This window comes from Lampetra planeri, chromosome 15 (genome assembly GCF_965212315.1).
Source record: "Lampetra planeri chromosome 15, kcLamPlan1.2.h2, whole genome shotgun sequence".
Lineage (NCBI taxonomy): Eukaryota > Metazoa > Chordata > Hyperoartia > Petromyzontiformes > Petromyzontidae > Lampetra > Lampetra planeri.
Window position 1 is genome coordinate 5498023 of NC_136121.1, and position 21870 is coordinate 5519892.

The following is a 21870-nucleotide window of genomic DNA, read 5'->3' on the forward strand; positions in this document are numbered from 1 at the left end:
GGGGTCAATTAATTGGGGGGGTCACAAGACATTTGGACCATCCTGTACAGTGATCAAAGATCGATTTTCCCGCGTGGCTGCTGGACTATGAGCACACACACACACACATTGTGTTCGGTGTGGACTTAGAGGCCGAGTGTGATGATGCCTCTCTTTCTTGTGCGCAGGTTTTGGACTTTGGGAGTGGATAACAGAACAACGGCCTACCTTGAACAAGCCTCCACGCCCATGGATGTATACAGTAGAGCCGACACAAGATTACAGGGGCTTCGTCTTTTACTGCTAGGAACGAAGTGAACCAGCCTACAATAGATTATATCGTCCGTCCGTCCGTCCGTGTAGCAACATCGCCCCCTACTGCAAACACTTGGCAGGACCCTACAAAAACCTTTAGACTCAGTGGGGCTTTCCTGGCTAAACAAGTGTAATAATACATTATGTTTATATTCATTGGTTATTCGTTCCTACCAGCCCACCCCGCAGGGACCTGTTAATCATTTTCTCCCATCCACACCTGTCCCCAGCCGTCCCAATCTCGTTCCCGCCAAAAGGCCCCCTTCTTCCTGCCCGTTCTACCCTTATATCTCCTCGATTACCCCTCCCACTAACCCTCCTATTGGTGGGAATCCTTCCCCTGACACCCCTACAGATGTGTGCAAGCCCACTGGGCAAAGACTAGTACACGCTTTTATTTAACTCACTCCGTCTGTTGTCGTATCCTCAAAAAATATTCTAACTTAAAATTTTACCCGCTTCCCAATGTGCTATCGAATGCAAACTTGGTCTACTTATGTCACACTGATGACAAGACTATATTCCATCATTAAGATTTAAGAAAATATAGTTTTTTACATTTTACACACTTTTATTTAACTCACTCCGTCTGTTGTCGTATCCTCAAAACATCTTATAACTCAATTTTTACTCACTTCCCAATGTGCTATCGACTGCAAACTTGGTCTACTTATGTTACACTGATGACAAGACTATATTCTATCAATAAGATTAAAAAACATTTTTTTTACATTTTATACACTTTTATTTAACTCTGTCTGTCGTATCCTCAAATCTTGTAACTCAATTTCAACCGTCTTCCCAATGTCGTATCGACTGCAAACTTGGTATAGGCATGTCATACTGATGACAATACTATAATCTATCATTGGAATTTTAAAATATATATTTTTAAACAATCTTTTTTACGGCTCCAATTGTCCACGTTTACGGCTCTAATTGTCCACGCTCAACTCACGTTGCCTGCAAATCACCACGTGGTCCCTTACGTCACGGCAAGCCTCGGGGAGCCACGCTGAGGGGCGGGGGAAGTGGAAGGAGGGGAGGGGCGATGGGGGAAGGGGGCAGGGGGAGGGGCAGCTCGGACAGTACATTTCATTAAAGCGTGTTTTTAAAAAAAGTATTTGTCATTTTTTTAAACAATTGGACATGCAGCGACCGAACCGGGCCATAAGCTCCATCCAGTCCAATTCGATCGCGTGCCGGTTACGTCGAACGCGTCCGTGCACGATACTTTTACTATTCGGAGACCTGCACCGCTATTTGTCACCCGTAATGTGTTTATTGCCCTGTCATTTGGCATTTTTTTCATCAAGTAAAAATTCAACAACAACAACAACGACGAGAACAACAACAACAAAAAGTGCCCGGGATCACAGTTGAGAAGGTCGCGGGGTCAAATGTCAGGTCGGTGTCAGAGTGGCCTGGCATCAGATAAAAGGCAGAACGCTGTCACGGGAAGTGAGAGGTTATTTCACGGAGACAGCAACTGACGCCACAGGAATGTGGCATCATCTACCCCGTGTGCAGTTCTCCGCATGGAGGTGCTGACTTTGTATCGACTTGCGCTGTCTAACCACGCGAGAATAAATTTCGATCTAAAGCTTTCGTGACTGCAGGGATTCATATTCTTGGTTCTTTCGGTAAAGTCACGTGGATGATGATGATTGCCTGCGTTGCAATCGAAACGTCGTGAGAATTTTATTGTTTTATTTTAATTATCTTATTATTTCCCTTCTACGTCACTTTACCGAAAGAACCAAGAACATGCGAGAGTAGTACTGTGCTGTATTGAGAATGTTTGTTTTTAATCTCACAAAAGGTATGCGGCCTGTAATAAATAATCATGTAGGCACGCAACTGTGGTGACAATTAGGCCTCCCTTGGTCCAGAGCTCCCTTGACAAATAATAAGTAATATTTAAAAATACTTTTTTAAAAAACACGCTTTAATTAAATGTACCGTACGAGTAATGGCAGAATCGCTTTAAACTTTTGTCATTGTAGTGCGTATTTAATGTGGCGCTGCACTCTGATGTTATAGGAGAAAACATTTATTTAAAAGTCTCTTTTATTAAGTAGAACGTGTTGTCTATATTTATTTAAAGTTGCGTATTTTGATGCGACGTCCCATTTCTCAACCACTCCCCCCATCGTCACACATCGTCACAAATGTCTGACCCCCCCCCCCTACGTGCGTGACGTCATTTATGGACGGCCCCTAAGATAAATGATAGTTTATATGTAAGAGTTGAACATGTTTTAAGAGTTTGGATCTAAATTATTTAATGTAGCTGCCCTCAAAAGTGTTGGAACCACCTCAGTTCCGTCTCTTGGAATCTCCACTCTGTCCTCATTTAAATCTACTCTTGAAATCACTCAAGTTTAAGTGTGAATATTATTTGACATCATCGCTTGTTTTGCGTATTTTTGTGGAATACTTTTTGCCTGTAGCTCTGAGTCGCCCTTGAAAAGGAGCTGCTTAGCTCAATGGGGCTTTGCTCGGGGAATAAACTTCCGATTTCTGAATGTGTTAAATGCGCTCATGCTGTTAAATGTTGCTTACAACAATATTGTGTTATCTAGTTGACACCGTGGTCCAGATGTCTTGTGACCTCCATTGAATTCTCTAAATATTAACTTTCTTATAAAGCAAGGGTTTATTTAAAACAAAACTTAATATGCAAAGGAAACACAAATGTTAGGGGGTCAATTAATTGGGGGGGGGGGGGGGGGGTCACAAGACATTTGGACCATCCTGTACAGTGATCAAAGATCGATTTTCCCGCGTGGCTGCTGGACTATGAGCACACACACACACATTGTGTTCGGTGTGGACTTAGAGGCCGAGTGTGATGATGCATCTCTTTCTTGTGCGCAGGTTTTGGACTTCGGGAGTGGATAACAGAACAACGGCCTACCTTGAACAAGCCTCCACGCCCATGGATGTATACAGTAGAGCCGACACAAGATTACAGGGGGTTCGTCTTTTACTGCTAGGAACGAAGTGAACCAGCCTACAATAGATTATATCGTCCGTCCGTCCGTCCGTGTAGCAACATCGCCCCCTACTGCAAACACTTGGCAGGACCCTACAAAAACCTTTAGACTCAGTGGGGCTTTCCTGGCTAAACAAGTGTAATAATACATTATGTTTATATTCATTGGTTATTCGTTCCTACCAGCCCACCCCGCAGGGACCTGTTAATCCTTTTCTCCCATCCACACCTGTCCCCAGCCGTCCCAATCTCGTTCCCGCCATAAGGCCCCCTTCTTCCTGCCCGTTCTACCCTTATATCTCCTCGATTACCCCTCCCACTAACCCTCCTATTGGTGGGAATCCTTCCCCTGACACCCCTACAGATGTGTGCAAGCCCACTGGGCAAAGACTAGTACACGCTTTTATTTAACTCACTCCGTCTGTTGTCGTATCCTCAAAAAATATTCTAACTTAAAATTTTTACCCGCTTCCCAATGTGCTATCGAATGCAAACTTGGTCTACTTATGTCACACTGATGACAAGACTATATTCGATCATTAAGATTTAAGAAAATATATTTTTTTACATTTTACACACTTTTATTTAACTCACTCCGTCTGTTGTCGTATCCTCAAAACATCTTATAACTCAATTTTTACCCACTTCCCAATGTGCTATCGACTGCAAACTTGGTCTACTTATGTTACACTGATGACAAGACTATATTCTATCAATAAGATGAAAAAACTTTTTTTTTACATTTTACACACTTTTATTTAACTCTGTCTGTCGTATCCTCAAATCTTGTAACTCAATTTCAACCGTCTTCCCAATGTCGTATCGACTGCAAACTTGGTATAGGCATGTCATACTGATGACAATACTATAATCTATCATTGGAATTTTAAAATATATATTTTTAAACAATCTTTTTTACGGCTCCAATTGTCCACGTTTACGGCTCTAATTGTCCACGCTCAACTCACGTTGCCTGCAAATCACCACGTGGTCCCTTACGTCACGGCAAGCCTCGGGGAGCCACGCTGAGGGGCGGGGGAAGTGGAAGGAGGGGAGGGGCGATGGGGGAAGGGGGCAGGGGGAGGGGCAGCTCGGACAGTACATTTCATTAAAGCGTGTTTTTAAAAAAAGTATTTGTCATTTTTTTAAACAATTGGACATGCAGCGACCGAACCGGGCCATAAGCTCCATCCAGTCCAATTCGATCGCGTGCCGGTTACGTCGAACGCGTCCGTGCACGATACTTTTACTATTCGGAGACCTGCACCGCTATTTGTCACCCGTAATGTGTTTATTGCCCTGTCATTTGGCATTTTTTTCATCAAGTAAAAATTCAACAACAACAACGACGAGAACAACAACAACAAAAAGTGCCCGGGATCACAGTTGAGAAGGTCGCGGGGTCAAATGTCAGGTCGGTGTCAGAGTGGCCTGGCATCAGATAAAAGGCAGAACGCTGTCACGGGAAGTGAGAGGTTATTTAACGGAGACAGCAACTGACGCCACAGGAATGTGGCATCATCTACCCCGTGTGCAGTTCTCCGCATGGAGGTGCTGACTTTGTATCGACTTGCGCTGTCTAACCACGCGAGAATAAATTTCGATCTAAAGCTTTCGTGACTGCAGGGATTCATATTCTTGGTTCTTTCGGTAAAGTCACGTGGATGATGATGATTGCCTGCGTTGCAATCGAAACGTCGTGAGAATTTTATTGTTTTATTTTAATTATCTTATTATTTCCCTTCTACGTCACTTTACCGAAAGAACCAAGAACATGCGAGAGTAGTACTGTGCTGTATTGAGAATGTTTGTTTTTAATCTCACAAAAGGTATGCGGCCTGTAATAAATAATCATGTAGGCACGCAACTGTGGTGACAATTAGGCCTCCCTTGGTCCAGAGCTCCCTTGACAAATAATAAGTAATATTTAAAAATACTTTTAAAAAAAAACACGCTTTAATTAAATGTACCGTACGAGTAATGGCAGAACTCCACGACTCCAGGAAGTGGCCCCGAGGCTTGCCATAACGTAAGGGGCCGTGGTGATTTACAGCCAACGTCAGTTGAGCGTGGACAATTAGACCCAAGCCGAAACATAACATATAAAAAAGATTGTAAAAAAATATCTTTTTTTAATGATAGAATAGAGTATTGTCATCAGTATGACTTAAGTATACCAAGTTTGCAGTCAATACCACATTGGGAAGTGGGTTAAAATTGAGTTACAAGATTTGAGGATACGACCACAGACAGAGTTGAGGATACGACAACAGACAGAGTGAGTTTATCAAAGCGTGTAAAAAAATGTTTAAAAAAAATAGTTTTAGATTTTTTATGATAGAATATAGTCTTGTCATCAGTATGACATTAGTATACCAAGTTTGCAGTCGATAGCACATTGGGAAGTGGGTTTAAAATTGAGTTACAAGATTTTTTGAGGATACGACAACAGACAGAGTGAGTTAAATGAAAGCGTGTAAAAAGATATACTTTTGGTATCAAAGGGGCGTTCATTATCATCAACCATGATCAATCCACTGCTGAATGACAGCCTCCCCAAGCCGTCATCACCTCTCATGGCATTGGGCCGTCTCTACTCCACTCCCTTCTTATTTCATTCACAAAATAATGATCTCTACAGGAATAACATGATGTTTTCTGACTCAAGTTATTTGAAATAATATTAAACAAAATCGTAATTACTCTTTGTCGAAAGTGAATAGCGGTCACTTCCATAATACTCTCCGAGTAATACTATAATTTGTTTATCCAGGCCGGCCCCGCAGAGTCTCAATACTTATTTTTAGGAGGTTCCCAGAATGGAATGTTTGGTCAAACACCCTTTTAATTAGGATTTTAATTGTGTGCGAAATCCAGAGATCACAGAGAAACCCCATCTCACTCACGAGGACATAGATCCATCGATATGGGCTCACAAACCCGCTCGCCGCAGATGCGGTTACGCGATGCACAAATGGAAACATTAAAATCTCTCCAGTTGTGTGCGACTGTGGTCATCCAGACGAGACGGGACGACCTATAACGACGCAGCGCCCCGATCCACAAATACGAAGGAGACTTCGCGGCGATGATGATACAACTCCGCCTGCTCCCGTCTCGGTTATCTTGGCTTGAGCACCACCTGAATGTGACATTGCAGTTGCAGCTCTGCATCTCCATCAGCCGTGCAGTGCCGGATTATCCTAGTAGCAAAAGTAGCTTTCGGTAAAGTCACGTAGAAGGGAAATAATAAAATAATAAAAAATAAAATTCTCACGACGTTTCGGCCACAACGCAAGCTGCTTGCGTTGTGGCCGAAACGTCGTAGCTACGGGCCCCGCACTTTCAAGGGCTCCGCGCTCAATGCTTTCAAGTTATCAATTCCGTTTAAGTGATTCTGCACTTGCTCTATTACCGTAGTACTATACCACCTTCGACTTTTACGAACGACTGAGTGTATAAGGTTAGCGATTTGTCGTATTATCTGGCTGTATAGCAAATGAAAAAAATAAAATTTCTTTACTGTGCAAGTTAAACAATGTATGTGTTGGTAGGTTTTTACCCTTTTAACTGGTACAAAACTGACACCTTTATTATTATAAAGGTGTCAGTTTTGTACCAGTTAAAAGGGTAAAAACCTACCATTATATTTTGCCACTGGTAAAAGAGATCTCATAGTGTAAATGTATGTGTTTTTAATATTTATGATTTTATTTTTATTTAGGGCCCCTCTATAACAGATGCTACAGGCTCCGCACTATCTTAATCCGGCACTGCAGCCGTGCGAAAGAAGAAAGAGAGGCGGAACGGTCTTCTCCCTGGCTGCCTCGCGGCCCCTTGGGCGTGAAGAGTTTCACAAATCCCCCCCCCCTCCCGCCCCCCAAAGCGCTTAAAATATATCTCTATTAAAGTGAAAGGTGCTCGCTTAGGGATTAAAGTAATAATACATTCCAGCCATTCTAAATCCACAAATGGATGAAGGACTGCCCACGCCGTGCCGATTATGGGTGCATTGTGTTTTACTCCACGTCAGTGCGATTCGGTAGAGTTTGCGTCTCTCTCTCTATCATCATCATCATCACCACGGTGGCTAGGAGATGTTAACTACCTCGCCTGGTATACAGGAGGTCGTGGGTTCGATCCCGACCCTGACGCCTGCTCTGTATTTGGAGTTTGCGTCTCTCTCTCTATCATCATCATCATCATCACCACGGTGGCTAGGAGATGTTAACTACCTCGCCTGGTATACAGGAGGTCGTGGGTTCGATCCCGACCCTGACGCTTGCTGTATATTTGGAGTTTGCGTCTCTCTCTCTACCATCATCACGGTGGCTAGGATATGTTAACTACTTCGCCTGGTATACAGGAGGTCGTGGGTTCGATCCCGACCCTGACGCCTGCTGCTGTGTATTTGGAGTTTGTGTGTCTCTCTCTCATCATCATCACGGTGGCTAGGTGATGTTAACTACCTCGCCTGGTATACAGGAGGTCGTGGGTTCGATCCCGACCCTGACGCCTGCTGTGTATTTGGAGTTTGCGTCTCTCTCTCTCTATCATCATCATCATCATCACGGTGGCTAGGAGATGTTAACTACCTCGCCTGGTATGCAGGAGGTCGTGGGTTCGATCCCAACCCTGACGCCTGCAAGGCGGGATCGGTTTCTGTGAAACTCGCCACTTTTGGCTGACCATCGGACACAGACGGTCACCGCATGGCGCGCTTTCAGATGCGCTTCCTTCCAATATTAGGAAGCCACCAGACCGATGAAACTTTTAAATCTAAATTGAAAACTCTTGTTCTGAAGAAGTGGTGTTTTTGTGTTTCGCTTCTTGCTTTTCAGCCGCACCTCCGATTTGCACGGTTGGCTACGTGCGCTGTGAAAGAAGTTCAACGCACATCCGCAGACTGAAATTCACCATAGCAGGGAATCAATAACTCGGGTCAGTGGGTTTCACAACCACCGGACATCATCTCTCCGCACGACGATGCTTACGGATGAGAGACATGACAAATGTGGAGGCTTTGTCAACACGTGTTGGGGGGGGGGGGTGGAGGGAAACCCTGGAGACCTCGTGTGAGAGAAGCGAGGGGTCTTACCGCGTTTAATCCATTAGGCGCGTTTGGAGGACCGGCTGCCCTCTTAGGTAATTGCGACGTTCGCTGCGGAACATCCGGCTGGCGATAAATTTGGCGGCGGCGAACGGCGCTGAAATGCGCCCATGCTCTGAAGGACAGCGTGGATTCCTCAGGGTATTGTATTGGTTGTGCAATGCAGCCAGAATTATCTAAGGCACCGAGATGGCTTTTGACGGTCGCGGGTGGCATGGTCAAGAATCGAGCTCCACGTCGCTGGGATCGTAGTGCAGTGGGGATTGCTCCACCACTGCCCCCGATGATATACAATTACACCCCACATGTAAACCAATTTTTTACAAAAATATATATAAACAGATGTACAGCCCTTGTGTTACTCCACTGCTGGATGTGAGGGCCTCATACTTCACCACGCTGGTCAGGTGAGTATTCGTGAAGACAGGGAGCACTGACGTGGCAGCATAGAAGTACAGTCCAACAATTGATGTGCTATCGCTGCCCTCTGCTGCCCACAACGTAGCCTGCGTCCTGAGACGGTCATCCAATCCAGCAGTGACCAGACTTGGCCCCGGAGATGTGACGAGCGATCAGGCGCAGGTGTTTTGGTCGTAGAAACAAAAAGATCGAACATATACTCGTAGGCTCTTTCGGTTAAAGTCACGTAGAAAGAAAAACGAACTAATAGAATACACGACGTTTCGATTGCGGCACAAGCAACCGTCATCAGGTGAGAACGATGTGTAAATGCAAGCTCGGAGAGAAACACAGAGAGAGACACACATAGAGGATTGTGTCTCTCTGTGTCTCTCTCTGTGTCTCTCTGTGTGTGTCTCTGTGTGTGTCTCTGTGTGTCTCTGTGTGTTTGTCTCTCTCTCTCTGTCTCTCTCCGTGTCTGTGTTTGTCTCTCTCTCTGTGTATGTCTCTCTCCCCGTGTCTGTGTTTGTCTCTCTGTGTCTCTCTCCGTGTCTGTGTGTCTCCCTCTCTGTGTCTCTCTCTCCGTGTCTGTGTGTCTCTCTCTGTGTGTCTCTCTCTGTGTGTGTGTCTCTCTCCGAGCTTGCATTTACATGCAGTTCTCACCTGATGACGGTTGCTTGTGTCGCAGTCGAAACGTCGTGTATTCTATTATTGCTTAATTTTTTTCTTTCTACGTGCCTTTAGCGAAAGTTCTAAATTCCTGCAGTCCCGAAAGCTTCAAATCAAAGATAGAACCATCAGGTGAGCAGGACTACGGGGTTTGTCGCGGTAAGCTTTTGCAAAAAAAAATATTTCACGGCAGAGGAGCAGAGAAAAAAATGCATTAATTCATCTGGAATGTTCACGGGAAGAGGAGAGGCGGTGTGTCGCAACTTGCACGAGGTGCCCCGTCTAGAAAGGAACGTCACTTTTAGAATGGTAATCATATTTCCTGTCAAATATTACGATAAATAAAAAAGTTAAAATAAACATGTATCAACGCTTCCCCCACGCGAGCGCACGTGTGGAATTATATTTATTTATTTATTCAAAGGGAGGTTCAAGAACCGATCTATCAAACCCCAGGGCATCTCTGATAGCCAAACACTCTTCTAGATTTGAAACCGAAGGATAGGAAGCCAAAAACTCTTCACCCCAAACATTTTAGGTTTTTTCGGTAAAGTCACGTAGGTAAAAACATTTAAATTAATAAAAGTAAAATAAAACAAATTTTAAAAAATTCACGACGTTTCGGAAGCAACACAAATTCACGACGAAACGTGAATTTTTTTAAAATTTGTTTTATTTTACTTTAATTAATTTCATTTTTTACCTACGTGACTTTACCGAAAAAACCTAAGAGTATGAATCCTTGCAGCCACGAAAGCTTCAAATCTAGGACCCAAACATTTTATTTCGCGGCTCATAAAGCCCACGTGGATAGTGTCAGGGCCGCATTAAGGCCTGGGGGCTTTAGGGGCTGCAAGCCCAGGGGCCTCTTCCAGCTCAAGGGCCTCCAGAGATTGAAGTGAGAAGTGATTTCGTTTGTGAATGCTGAATTCTATTTGTTGTTAGCCTCGTAAAAAAAAAACATTTAATTTTTCTTTAACTTTGTTTTCCTTTTGAAAATATTACTGGGGGCTTTTTTTCCATTTAAAGCTTTCGTGACTGCAGGGATTCATCTTCTTGGTTCTTTCGGTAAAGTCACGTAGAAGGGAAATAATACAATAATAAAAATAAAACAAATAAAATTCTCACGACGTTTCGGCCACAACGCAAGCAGCTTGCGTTGTGGCCGAAACGTCGTGAGAATTTTATATTATTATGTTTTATTTTTATTTTTTCACGTAGAAGGGAATATTTTTTCACGTAGAAGGGAAATAATAAAATAATAAAAATAAAACAAATACAATTCTCACGACGTTTCGGCCACAACGCAAGCAGCTTGCGTTGTGGCCGAAACGTCGTGAGAATTTTATTTGTTTTATTTTTGTTATTTTATTATTTCCCTTCTACGTGACTTTACCGAAAGAACCAAGAAGATTATTGGGGGCCTCACACTACCTGCAGCCCAGAGGCCCACAAAATCTTGCTCGAGATGGTGTGCACGCGGAGCGCCAGGGATCGACTTCCCTCCACTCCCTGCATCAGCTGCAGCCTTGCTGCACCACCTGGGTTACAGGCTTCAGGGTGCCACGGTGGCTAGGAGATGTTAACTGCCTCGTCCGGTATACAGGAGGTCGTGGATTCAATTCCGAACCCGACGCCGGAGTTTGCGTGTTCTCTCTCCCCGTGGTCGTGTGGCTTTTTCTCCGGGTCCTCTGGACTTTCCTCTACACATTTAGAATGAACATCACGCGTTTAGGATATTTGGCTGCTGTACATTTACACGTGATAAGCCACTTCGTTGAGCTATCATTTGTGGCCAAGTTGCTTCTGAAAAATAGCTAAAGAGCTCAATGGGCCTTACCTTGTAAAATACAATAAAAAAATAAGTAAAATATTAAAAATTAAAAATAGTTACATTTTTTAAAGAGGTCGACTTTTAAATAACACTAGCAGAAGTACCCGGCGTTGCCCGGGTGAAAAATATATTTCTTAATAACTTTACATATATACACAGATGGGCTGCTACCCCTGCCCCCCCCCCCCAGCCACGATCTCCTCGGCCGCTGTGCAGTAATATGTACGGCCTATAGTGTGGTGGGGTGTCGAGGCCTAGTACCGTGCAGAGCCTCCGGCCTCGCCTAGATTGCGCACCCGGCTGAGGCTGGGCACTGGGGCCGTTACCCCCCCCCCCCCCCGCGCTACAATAATACTGTCTAATCGCTATAATTGTATTATCTACCGACCCTATAATAGTAATTGCACACATTGGGGTGGGGGGGGGAGTGAAGAGGACGTGAAACTTTGATGAATTTACCTCAGAGTCGCGTTTTAATGCGTGCGCATATTTTTTACGGGAATTAAAAATGGCGTCCACCCCGCAGCGAATGCGTCGCTACTCGTTGCCAGGGGCAACCGCCGTGGAAAACCAAACGGACCAATCGTGTCTCGCAAATCCCTCACATTTCGTCCAATGAAACTGCGTATGGTCCGGCGACACACAGACAGACAGACACACACACAGACAGACAGACAGATTTGCGATTTTATATATATAGACTAGCAGAAGTACCCGGCATTGCCCGGGTGAAAAATATATTTCTTAATAACCTTACATATATACACAGATGAAATAAATAAATGAAGTTGAATAACACTAAATCGATCATTAAACCACTTTAAAGGTGATGGATAAAAAAAACTGACATGCCTATTCCCATCGCGGGGCACGGGACGTGCCTCCCGGCAAATCCCTCGCAAGCGAGCGTACACAGACGGACAGACAATTTTTGAGTACGACGTTTCGCTGGTAATTGCATCCAGCATCAGCGAAACGTCGTACTCTGAAATGGTAATTGTTGTGGTTTCACGCTTCAACACACCGGTGGGCTAAAGCAGTGAACTATTAGTCTTTTATCAACGTGACACTTTTGTACTGATTGGCTGTGTCGGGTGGTGGAGGGTTACAACACATTAATAAATAAGGTGATCTAAACCCAATAACGTTGTTTATGAATAATGGTCGCGAAAGCCTACGTGTTACAAATTGACTCACTTTACTTAATAACCAGGCTACAGTCTACATTATAGACTGCCAGTACACCCACCCAGCTTAATAACCAGGCTACAGTCTACATTATAGACTGCCAGTACGCTCACCCAACTTAATGACTATTTGTACAGTCAACATTTAAAGAATCGATTCTTGGCGCGTCGGGTTTAAAAGTAATTACACAGTTGTTTTTTCATTGGTATGTAATGTTTGAAAGTTTTCAGAAGATTTTAAATGTATTTTCCCCCTGGGCAACACTGGGTATATCGAGTTTATACCACAAAGTCGTCGCTTGACACGGGTGGGGTGTCGAGGCCTAGTACCGTGCAGAGCTTCCGGCCTCGCCTAGATTGCCCACTCGGCTGAGGCTGGGTACTGGGGCCGTTACCCCCCCCCCCCGCGCTACAATAATACTGTCTAATCGCTATAATTTTATTATCTACCGACCCTATAATAGTAATTGCACACATTGGGGTGGGGGGGGGGGAGTGAAGAGGACGTGAAACTTTGATGAATTTACCTCAGAGTCGCGTGTTAATGCGTGCGCATATTTTTAACGGGAATTAAAAATGGCGTCCACCACGCAGCGAATGCGTCGCTACCCGTTGCCAGGGGCAACCGCCGTGGAAAACCAAACGGACCAATCGTGTCTCGCAAATCCCTCACATTTCGTCCAATGAAACTGCGTATGGTCCGGCGACACGCAGACAGACAGACAGATTTGCGATTTTATATATATAGATGGGCTCCATTCATAACTCTTATCAACACGAAGAAAGATCCCCCGTACAGCCTCAACAGACCGTAGGGGCAAGTGCTGTTAGCGAGTAGCACCTATGAAGGCCGGCACGGCACACGAGGGGGTGGGTGGCCAACACCACGCCCGGCCGCCTTTGTCTCTCCAGTGGCGATGTGTACACGCAGCACCGGTTACTCATTTGAGGCTGAGTCGACCTAGGGGAGGCCCGGGACTGGTTCAGATAATCGTCACTGTGGTGCTGGCCGTGAGCGTAGCGCTAACCACTACACCACCGCTCCCCACACACACAGCCAAGGGTAGTAGTCCTGTGTGATTGCAGGGCCAGATTGTTTGAAATGAATCCCCAACTATCAAAGGAAGCTCATGTGCTTTCGCAATAACACTCGCGTTACATAATGGGTACATTTTTGTTGTTGTTCATATAAACACTGTACATGGCGTACGAGAGCACGAACTGCACAGCCTTTCACGGCACACTCAAGTACTTAACTAATTAAAGGCATGCCAAACAAATCATTTATCTTGTGGTTTTATTATAATAATGGTAATGATTATTGCAGAAAAAAAAGTATTATTATTTAGAGAGCGGAATAGGCAGGTCGCCGTGGCGTTAACGGTTGACGCGATCCAGATTTGAAATCCACTGAGTCGCCAAGTTCGATCTCCAGGCGCGGCAGTCTCGGGGAAGATTCTTTAGATGTACCACCGCGCCCTTCTCCCACGGCCGCCTTTGTCCACCCAGCAGTACATCGACGCGCGCGTGTGCGCCACAGATTGTCGTTGTGTAGGGCACGAGCGGTGGGTGGGGCAAAGTGTGGGTACTTCCACCTCGATTAAGATGTCCAGCCTGGGTGTAAGAGAAGGCCAAATACACTCCCTCCCCACCCTGCCCTTCTAAACGGGCTCTCTGCAGCTTCCTCCTGTAGACAGTGGAGGTCCTTCCACCAGCACTTGGCCTACTCTTCCTCACTAGATGGATGTCTCGGACGAAGGGGGGAGCACTCACCACCACTCACGAGCTGCCGATGGTCTGTGGTGTAACCCAATGTTTTACCGCATGTGCATTGGTTCAACTGCCGCGCCCGGAGATCGAACCAGCGACCTATGAATTGCAAGCCCGTCGAGTGTTGCTGACCATTGGTATACTATCGGGGCAGCAGCGTCCCTCTTATAACTATTAATTATTTACGAACTCAACTATTTTTATTTGTTCAGTTAAGGACACACCGAGCTCTTTTTTCAAAAGCGGCCTGGTCACGTGATCGCCCCAACGGAGTGGCCCATCGTCATCACCATCATCACGTGGAAATGTCATAGAAGCCAAAAACGCGCGTTTCTAAAGGTGGAGGGAAAAACCGGAGGACCCGGAGAAAAAAATCCACGCAACCGTGGGGAGAGCGACACGCAAACTCCAAATATACAGCAGCAAGCGTCAGGGTTGGGATTGAACCCACGACCTCCTGTACACCAGGCGAGGTAGTTAACATCTCCTAGCCACCGTGGTGGTGATGATGAGAGAGAGAGACACGCAAACTCCACATATACAGCAGGTGTCAGGATTGGGATTGAACCCACGACCTCCTGTACACCAGGCGAGGGAGTTCACATCTCCTAGCCACCGTGATGATGATGATGAGAGAGAGACACGCAAACTCCAAATATACAGGTGTCAGGGTTGGGATTGAACCCACGACCTCCTGTAGACCAGGCGAGGGAGTTACCATTTCACCACCGCGGCGCCCCGAACAAACAAACAGAGGCAGAGCAACAACAACAACTCAAAGTCATCGACTCTATAGAACTTACCAGATTGTCCGGTTTTAAAGAGCTGGCTTTAAAGGTCACCTGATGGGCGAGAAGAGAGTTTCAACACACAGAGGTCAATTTAACACACATTCACAACCGACGCTATATTTAAAGTCGGTGTAACACCTCATTGCACTCCTTCTGAAATCAATCACAAGCACGTGGATACGAAACAAAGACCACCCGTATAGCCCACACAGAATGCCGGGGCAAGTGCTGTGGTGAGCGAGCGCCTATGAAGGCCGTGATGGCCAACGAAGGGAGGTAGCTGAGCGTGGCAGTTGTCATTTCTCGGTGGCCTGGAATCATCAGCCGTGATGTTTACACACCGCACCACGTGCTTAATTTCAGGCTAAGTCGACCTAGGGGAGGCCCACGACCGGGTCAAACTCAGGTTCCCTCCAGACTAAGTGTTACATATACGCACACGTACACAGTATATAAAGATAAAGATCCCCCGTGTAGCCTTAACGGGCTGTTGGGGAAAGTGCTGTTAGCGAGCACCTATGAAGGCCGGCACGGCACACAAGGGGATGGGTGGCCAGCACCACGCCCGACCGCCTTTGTCTCCCCAGTGGCGATGTTTACACACCGCACCAGGTACTCATTTGAGTCCGAGTCGACCTATGGGAGGACCGGGACCGGTTCAGATAATCGTCACTGGTGTTGGCCGTGAGCGGGAATCGAACTTGGATAGCCTCGTGCATAGTGCAACGCGCTAAACGCGACACTATCGCTCCCCACAACATACATACACACAGTTACATACATACACACAGTTACATACATACACACAATTACATACATACACACAGTTACATACATACACACAGTTACATACATACACACAGTTACATACATACACACAATTACATACATACACACAGTTACATACATACACACAGTTACATACATACACACAGTTACATACATACACACAATTACATACATACACACAGTTACATACATACACACAGTTACATACATACACACAGTTACATACATACACACAGTTACATACATACACACAATTACATACATACACACAGTTACATACATACACACAGTTACATACATACACACAGTTACATACATACATACACACAGTTACATACATACACACAGTTACATACATACACACAGTTACATACATACACACAGTTACATACATACACACAGTTACATACACACAGTTACATACACACAGTTACATACATACACACAGTTACATACATGCACACAGTTACATACATACACACAGTTACATACATACACACAGTTACATACATACACACAGTTACATACATACACACAGTTACATACATGCACACAGTTACATACATACACACAGTTACATACATAACATACATACACACAGTTACATACATACACACAGTTACATACATACACACAGTTACATACATACACACAGTTACATACATAACATACATACACACAGTTACATACATACACACAGTTACATACATAACATACATACACACAGTTACATACATACACACACACAGTTACATACATACACACAGTTACATACATACACACAGTTACATACATACACACAGTTACATACATACACACAGTTACATACATACACACAGTTACATACATACATACATACACACAGTTACATACATACACACAGTTACATACATACACACAGTTACATACATAACATACATACACACAGTTACATACATACACACAGTTACATACATACACACAGTTACATACATAACATACATACACACAGTTACATACATACACACAGTTACATACATACACACAGTTACATACATAACATACATACACAGAGTTACATACATACATACACACAGTTACATACATACATACACACAGTTACATACATACACACAGTTACATACATAACATACATACACAGAGTTACATACATACATACACACAGTTACATACATAATATACATACACACAGTTACATACATACACACAGTTACATACATACACACAGTTACATACATAACATACATACACACAGTTACATACATACATACACACAGTTACATACATACACACAGTTACATACATAACATACATACACAGAGTTACATACATACATACACACAGTTACATACATACACACAGTTACATACATAACATACATACACACAGTTACATACATACATACACACAGTTACATACATAATATACATACACACAGTTACATACATACACACAGTTACATACATAACATACATACACACAGTTACATACATACATACACACAATTACATACATAACATACATACACACAGTTACATACATAATATACATACACACAGTTACATACATACACACAGTTACATACATAACATACATACACACAGTTACATACATGCGCAAGTGTTACATGCACATCCTATACACACAAAGTATTACACATATACACACATTCACAATGCAGTACACACACATTACGCATGCACAGTAAATGAACACAGTTATACACGCACAATGTATCTCACACATACACACACAATGTATTTCACACACACACACAATGTAACACACACACACACACAATGTATTTCACACACACACACAATGTAACACACACACACACAATGTATTTCACATACACACACACAATGTAACACACACACACACAATGTATTTCACACACACACACAATGTAACACACACACACACAATGTATTTCACATACACACACAATGTAACACACACACACACAATGTATTTCACACACACACACAATGTAACACACACACACAATGTATTTCACATACACACACACAATGTATCTCACACACACAATGTATTTCACATAAACACACACAATGTAACACACACACACACAATGTATTTCACACACACACACAATGTAACACACACACACACAATGTATTTCACATACACACACAATGTAACACACACACACACAATGTATTTCACACACACACACAATGTAACACACACACACAATGTATTTCACACACACACACACAATGTATCTCACACACACAATGTATTTCACATAAACACACACAATGTAACACACACACACACACACAATGTATTTCACACACACACACACACAATGTAACACACACACACAATGTATCTCACACACACACACACACAATGTATTTCACACACACACACAATGTATCTCACACACACAATGTATTTCACATACACACACAATGTGTATCTCTCACACACAATCTCTCACATACACAATGTGTCACACACACAATATATCTCTCACACACACAATGTAACACACACACACAATGTAACACACACACAATGTAACACACACACAATGTGTCACACACACACACACAATCTCTCACATACACAATGTAACACACACACACAATGTAACACACACACACAATGTAACACACACACACACACAATGTAACACACACACACAATGCATATCTCTCACACACACACAAAGTGTTACAACAATTCACATCGCACCCCCATCATCAAATTCGATTCTCACGGTTGGCTACGTACGGTGCGAAAGAAGTTCGACAACATACGGCACGCACCAAGTCGGACTGGAACGCACTGACGACTCCCTGGACACAGAGTTGAACACTTACCCAGGGCTCCTCTGGGCAGCGGGCAGACGAGGAACCAAGCCTCATCAGGACCCGTCAGGAATTCCCATTGACATCTCCACCACCAGCCCTGCCACCATCACCAGCCCGGCAGCAGCAGCACCACAAGCACGACCACAAGCAAACAACCCAAAACAAAGATCCCCCGTGTTGAACAGGCTGTGTGTGGGGGCAAGTGCTGTTAGCGAGCAGCCAAGACGGTCTGGCACAGCGCGGAGGTGGTAGGCAGCCAGCACCACGGCCAGCTACCACTACCAGCACCACTACCAGCACCACCAGAATCACTACCACCACTACCACCACTACCAGCACCAGAATCACTACCACCACTAACCACTAACCACCACTAACCACCACCAACATCACTACCAGAATCACTACCACCACTAACCACCACCACCACCACCAGAATCACTACCACCACTAACCACCACTAACCACCACTACCAGCACCACCAGAATCACTACCACCACTAACCACCACTACCAGCCAGAGGTGTGGACTCGAGTCATGTGACTTGGACTCGAGTCAGACTCGAGTCATGAATTTGATGACTTGCGACTCGACTTGGACTTGCATAACAATGACTTTGTCCCACCTCTGCTACCAGCACCACCAGAATCACTACCACCACTAACCACCACTAACCACCACTACCAGCACCACCAGAATCACTACCACCACTACCAGCACCACTAACCACTACCACCACTAACCACCACCAGTATCACTACCACTACTAACCACCACCAGAATCACTGCCACCACTAACCACCACCAGCATCACTACCACCACTAACCACCACTAACCACCACTAACCAGCACTACCACCAACAACACCACTAACCACCACCCGCACCACCAGCAGCACTACCACCACCAGCATTAACCACCACTACCAGCACAACTAACAGCACCACCACCACCACCAGCAGCGGGGGCTGTTGTGGAACGAGAGCCCCGCCCCCCTCTGCCACGCGGCTCCCAGGCGGACTTGCCTCGAGCCACGTCCCCAGCCAAGTCTGCGCCCCCTGCCTCGCGAACCTGCCGGGCGATGATGCCTCACGGTGGTGGCAGGGAGGCGCACACACAAATGTAAAGATCCCTCGTATAGCCTTAACAGACTGTAGGGGCAAGTGCTGTTAGCGAGCACCTATGAAGGCCGGCACGGCACACGAGGGGGTGGGTGGCCAGCACCACGCCCGGCCGCCTTTGTCTCCCTAGCGGCGATGTTTACACATCGCACTCATTTTAGGCTGAGTCGACCTAGGGGAGGCCCGGGACCGGTTCAGATAATCGTCACTGGTGTTGGCCGTAAGCGGGAATTGAACTCGGGTCGCCGGGTTCATAGCGCAGCGACACGCGGACACACGCACGCACACACATGCACGCACACACACACACGCACGCACACACACACACGCGCCCGCACACACACACATACACACACACGCGCGCACCACACGCACACACACACGCACACACGCACACATACGCACGCACACGCACACACACGCGCACGCATACAGACACACGCACACACGCATACACACACACGTGCACATACACACACGCGCACATACACACGCACACACACACGCACACGCGCCCGCACACACACACATACACACACACGCGCACACACGCACACACACACGCGCACGCACGCACGCACACATACGCACGCATACAGACACACGCACACACGCATACACACACACGTGCACATACACACACGCGCACATACACACACGCGCACATACACACATACACGCGCACGCATACAGACACACGCACACACACACGCATACACACACACGTGCACATACACACACGTGCACATACACACACGCGCACATTCACACACGCACACATACACACACGTGCACATACACACACGCACACACGCACACACACACGTGCAGAGTGGGTGCAGCTTGGGGGGCAGAGGGGGGATAAAATGACAATGAATTCACATTTCATCGGCGTGCCAGTTGCCAAACACCGCGTCTGAAGATTATGTGCGTGTGTGTGTGTGAAGAGTGTGCGTGTGTGTCTGTGTGTTCTGAAAGCCAAACACACACACACACATACCCCAAGCGGCACGCAGGTAGTAGTCATAATAACGACCGCTTGTGTTGCGATCGAAACGTCGTGATAGATTCATTTTGGTTTTATTTTAATTTTTCTACCTACGTGACTTTTACCGAAAGAACCAAAGAGTATGGATTCCTGCAGTCACGAAAGCTTCAAATCTAGTCATAATGATGATTAATAGAAGGTGCAATTCCATACCTGCCCTACCTTATTACAGACAAATTCAGACATTGTTGGTCACCCCGTGCCCCTTATACTGTAAATCCCAACGTTCATCCCACAAAGTCCCATCACAAGGGGAGAAACACAAACAAAGAGACAAACCAAAATGGTATTGCTCGTATCGAAACGGCCGTACGCCGTATGGACTTGAACATCTCAATTCCCCTGTACGAGAAGAATTCGGGGTTATCCGTATGGGGTTGACGGGTAATGCGATTCGTCCAGGGATCTCAGTGCGCCTTTGCTGGAGGTGAATCAATACCAATCACTCGCCAGGGCCTGAAGCCTGCTGCTAAGACAGAGGAAGTCGTGGGCTTGCAGGCGAAACGGGCACGTGCTTAGAGAAGCTCTTGATCACCATTGGAACCTCATTTGCCAGTAAAAAATATGATAATAGTTTTTTTTTTACAGGCAAATGAGGTTCCAATGGTGTAAATGCTTTACCCCGAGCTCTCATACTCTGATGGTGCATTGTCTTTGAGTTGTGCGCCTTTTGAAGTTATCTGGTCCAACACCATGTGAGACTAGGCTCTAAGGAAAGCTGTCTCGGGTGTGGTCCAATCAACTTCAAGGACAGTGCATACATTATCAGAGTTGTGTTTTTCGTTTGCATTATGACTGCAGGTATTGTGGTCTATGTAAACATGACTCCTTGTAAAAAAAGGTGTCAGTTTTGTTGCCAGATAGAAGGGTAAAAAAACAAATATCAGGATGAACTGTTTTACCCTTTCTAGCAATAAAAAAAATAGGCGGTGGTTAAAATGTCCAAACACCAAATCGATAACCTTTTGCAAGGAATCAAGTTGCTGCAATAACCACACACACACACAGTGCT